At 40.5% G+C, this 4,874-nt stretch overlaps 1 pseudogene; it reads left to right on the top strand.

Annotated features, from left to right (window-relative positions):
• The first annotated feature begins 1,933 nt into the window (after nt 1-1,933).
• On the top strand, nt 1,934-4,414 carry LOC125939475 (F-actin-capping protein subunit alpha-1-like; annotated as a pseudogene).
• Nucleotides 4,415-4,874: the final 460 nt, after the last annotated feature.

Genomic DNA, 4,874 nt, shown 5'->3' with positions numbered 1-4,874 from the left:
GTCCATTCACTTAACATTTCTGAACTTTGTTTTCTTTTTTGTAAAATAAAACAGAACCTACTGGGATGAGTTGTCTTTAAGATTTAAGACAATAATCTATGTGACATATATATACACATATGATATGTATCTCTTTATATCTTTTATGTATGATATATGTATTTCTTCGAGGAGCAGTGATTCACTGTTAGCTAATTCAGACTTTGTGGTGCCTTTATAGAAATAACTCCCTCCAATAATTAGAATCTGCTGTATGGTACTACTGGAATGGGTGGGTCTTACAGATGTTATATATTTAACATTTGAAGAAACTCCCAGGGCGCCTGACGGGCTCAGTGTGATCAGTTTTGTTTTGTTTTGTTTTGTTTTAACAAAACGAGAGTCTGACGCCAATGATTTTTTTTTTCTGTTTTCCCATAGACCTCCTCTGTTTTCGTTTTCTGTTTCTACTTTAGTGGTTTCTGCAGGTATTGTTGACAATAGGCAAAAGTTTGAAACAACCAAGTGTCCATCAACAGATGAATGAAGAGACAAAACATGTAACATACATACAACACAATACTATTGTGCCAAAACAGAGTGAGATTCTGACACAGGCCTCAACATGGATGAGCTTTGAAAACATTATGCAAAGTGAAAGAAGCCAACCCCCAAAGGGCAAAGACCATTTGGTTGCACTCATATGAGGTATCTAGAATGGGCAAATTCATAACGACAGAAAGCAGAATAGAGGTTAGCAGGGGCTTGGATGGAGATGGGGAGGTATTGTTTAATGAGTACAGAATTTCTGTTCGGGATGATCAGGAAGTTCTGGAAATGGTGGTGGTGGTTGAACAACATTTTGAGTGTATTTAATGCCATCGGATTATACATTTTAATCTTATGTATATTTTACACAATAAAATAAAAACTAGATTGGTAAAAAAAAATGAGGTTGGACAACACTGGATCGAATACCACATGGCATCTCAGAACCTTTTTTTATTTTATTTTCTCTTTATTTAGAGAGACAAAGTGTGAGCAGGGGAAGGGCAGAGACAGAGAGGGAGACACAGAATCAGAAGCAGGCTCCAGGCTTTGAGCTGTCGGCACAGAGCCGGATACAGGGCTTGAATTCACAAACCATGAGGCTATGACCTGAAGACGTTTAACCAACTGAGCCATGCAGGGCCCCTGGCATCTCAGAATTCATTAGAATTGTCAGTCTTGGAGAAGGGGAGTTAGCATGTCTCAGATCACCTGTTTTTGCAGAAGTAATCCACAATAAAAGTTGATAAATAACTTTTAGGCATTTAAATTTGAAATATAAGACAGCAGAACAAAATAGAACAAGGATTGATCTTGAGCACTGTTTTCATTAATCAGTCCAGGGTTCCACTCTATAAGCATTTGGCCAGGAAGGATATAACAGGTGGCCTGCGTGCTGCACTCAGTGGCCCAGAGGTCAAAGTCAGGGAGAGGGCAGATGGAAGAACTAAAGGAAATGAATGCTTCTACCCACCCTCCCCCACCCCAGCAATCTTTCTCAGCTATGGAAAGACTATGTAGAAAGAAAGACAGTGTTTTATTTCTTCCTGACTAATCTCTTAATTTCATTAAACTGAATCAAATTATCCAGGACACAGAAAAGAGCTTAATAAAAAAAAATCAGATACTATTTCTTTTTCTTCTCATTGATATATGCCACCAGAAGTCTCTGGGTAGTTCTCTTAGGAATTTCAGATCCACAGTCATTTTGAAACAGGAGGCCCACACTTAGTGCTCTGCGAAACTCACCTCCACTTTGATATTTCTGGATTCCAGTATTTACCTCTTAAAAACGAGACAAAACAAAATGCTTCCCCCTGAATAAAAGCAACGCATACTCTGGAATAGAGTGAAAGTAACAAAAATAATCCATAATCCTGGCCTGGCTGGGCCGGAGCAGTCCAAGATGGCCGACTTCCAGGATCGGACGTTGGATGCGGAGAAGGTACTCATAGCTGCTAAATTCATCACTCAGGCACCACCAGGGGGAATTTAATGAAGTGTTCAACGATGTCCGGCTACTACCTAATAATGACAATCTCCTCAGGGAAGGGGCAGCGCATGCATTTGCTCTGTATAACATGGATCAGTTCGCTCCTGTGAAGATAGAAGGGTATGAAGATCAGGTCTTAATTATAGAACGTGGTGACCTGGGTAATAGCAGATTTTTAGACCCGAGAACCAAAATTTCCTTTAAGCTCGATCATTTACAGAAAGAAGCAAGTGACCTCCCAGCCAGAGGACGCAGATGGAGGTCTGAAGTCTTGGAGAGGATCCTCTGACGGTGCTTTCAGGGCCTACGTGAAAGATCATTACCCCAACGGCTTCCGTACTGTTTGTGCTAAAACTATAGACGGGCAACAGACCATTATTGCCTGTATTGAAAGCCACCGTTGCAGCCTAAGAACTTCCGGAACGGTCGTTGGAGATCAGAGCGGAAGTTCACCACCACACCACCTCCAGCCCAGGTGGTCGAAGTACTTAAGATTCAGGTTCACTGTGACCAAGATGGCAATGTTCAGTCGGTGAGTCAGGAAGATGTACAGGATGCAGGAACTGTTTCGAATGAAGTCCGAACTGCCAAGGAGTTTCTTCAAATCGTAGAGCGTGCAGAAAATGAACGTCAGACAGCAATTAGTGAAAACCATCAAAACGACGTCAGACGCCGCATTCAAGGCCTTGAGCCGGCTACCCCCACCGAAATCGACTGGAACAAGATCCTCAGCGACAAGACTGGCAGAGAAATGCAGAATGCTTAAAGGCTGAATGTAGGATTCTTCGGTCTGTGGAAAGAAAGGATTCAACATGCAGTCCTAGGATATAATAAGCGATTTATAAACAAGAATGATATTTTGCTAGGGCTTTCAAAGTTAACAGGTTTTCTAGCTTCCTGGAATAACTGTTGAACGTTATAGCATCATCTTGATTCTTTTGTGTTCTCTGCCTTGTAATTTTCAGTTTTCACTATACCTACTTGTACTTGTTGTTTTTTTTTTAATTCTGTCACGTTTAACAATGGAGAGAGAGAGAGCTATACTGGAGTCATTTTACTGTTTAGAAAATTTTCCTAGCCATGAAGCCCTGTTATTGATGTCGACAGTTAACAAGCTCGCCACTTTTCTACCCCTATCCTTCAAAGCATTTTCGGCACTTCAGTGCTTTCTCCTGATCCACCAACAGCTAAAGAGGTTATGCTACAGGGGCGCCTGAGTGGCTCAGTCGGTTGAGTGTCCGACTTCAGCTCAGGTCACGATCTCGCAGTTTGTGAGTTCGAGCCCCGCGTGCTCTGTGCTGATGGCTCAGAGCCTGGAGCCTGCTTTGGATTCTGTGTCTCCCTGTCTCTCTGCCCCTCCCACACTCATTCTCTGTCTCTCTCCGTCTCTCAACAATAAACATTAAAAAAAAAATTTTTTTTAAAGGCTATGCTACAATGGAAGACACATTCATCCTTCTCCCTCTGACTGCTTTGATCATCATTTACAGCATCTCATAACTACTTTTCAATAGTTTGGATTGGGCTTTTCTGGTCCTTTTGTGGGGGCAGAGGAAGTTTTCTGGAAATTCCATTATAGCCAGCTTCTCTGGAGAAGTTGTTTTAAATCCAAGGACTTGAACCACATTCCCTGCACGTGAACGTGTTTGCTTTTTTCTCTTCCCTCATTGTCTCCTTCCCACCTGGTACCATTATAGTAATAGACATCTGCATTTTTAGAAGAGTTTTACCCATTTATTATTATTATTATTATTTTATTATTCAAGAGCTGCTGACATACTAGGGATGTAGTACAGTATAAAACTTGAAAAATGCAGATGTTGAAGCACTGACAGTATCTCGTGCTTTAATACTTTGTGGCGGGATTGTACTACAGACAGATGCTTCAAACAACTACGTAAATCACAAACAAAAACCAAAAACAAAGCCAAGTGAAAAGGACACACTCCAAGCTTTCTCTTGTAACCTGTTATTTAAGGGACTACTAGTGAATTGTTCTAAAGAGGATGTAAAACTTGTTCCAAGTTATTCTTCCTCCTTCCTGCCCTGCCAAGAACTTGAATGTAACTGTGATACAGCAACCCTTCCCGGGGAATATTGGCAGGTGTATGTGTGATCTCCGAATACACAGGTGACATAGATATGATATGACAGCTGGTCATGGTGGATTCATTTATATTGTTTACACTTCTATGACCCGGTCTTAAGGGAAGCTCAGTTTTTTAAAAAAAACAAGCAGTGGCTTACCTACCTATCCAAATACATGTCAAAAAAGAAGGGGGTTTGTGTTTCAGCTTTGTTTTTGCTCAGTAATACAGTCAAACAAGTTTGTTTCCAAGGGACCTGGTGAGCTGTGTAAGCATTTTTGTTTATTTCAAATAAAATATGTTTGTATATTGAAAAAAACCTGTAATCCTATAACTTAGAGATAACCACTATTCACAAACCAATGTACATGTGTGTGTGTGTGTGTGTGTGTCTAGAAAGAATCTATCACTCACCCCTGTCTCCCAAGCGCTGAGAACCTATTGAGCTCAATCCCTGTTGTGGAGAAGTTATCCAATAAATTGACTAAATATTCTTGCATAAATGATCGTAAAATTATACACATTCAATTTTATATCATACTCCCTTTGTATGACACCTTGAGAATAAGCAAATCTATAGAATCAGAAAGTAGATTAGTGGTTGCTGGGCTCTAAGTTGGGGGAAGGTTAGAGCAGTGACTGTTAATAGGCATATGATTTCTCTGGGAGATAATAAAAAATGTTATTGAATCAGATAGCGGTGATGGTTGTCTGACCTTGTAAATATAGTAAAAACTACTGAAGCACACACTTCAAATGGGGGGATT

The sequence above is a fragment of the Panthera uncia genome, assembly GCF_023721935.1.
Source record: "Panthera uncia isolate 11264 chromosome B2 unlocalized genomic scaffold, Puncia_PCG_1.0 HiC_scaffold_25, whole genome shotgun sequence".
In the NCBI taxonomy this organism is placed as follows: Eukaryota; Metazoa; Chordata; class Mammalia; order Carnivora; family Felidae; genus Panthera; species Panthera uncia.
This window is presented reverse-complemented; position numbering and strand designations above follow the sequence as displayed.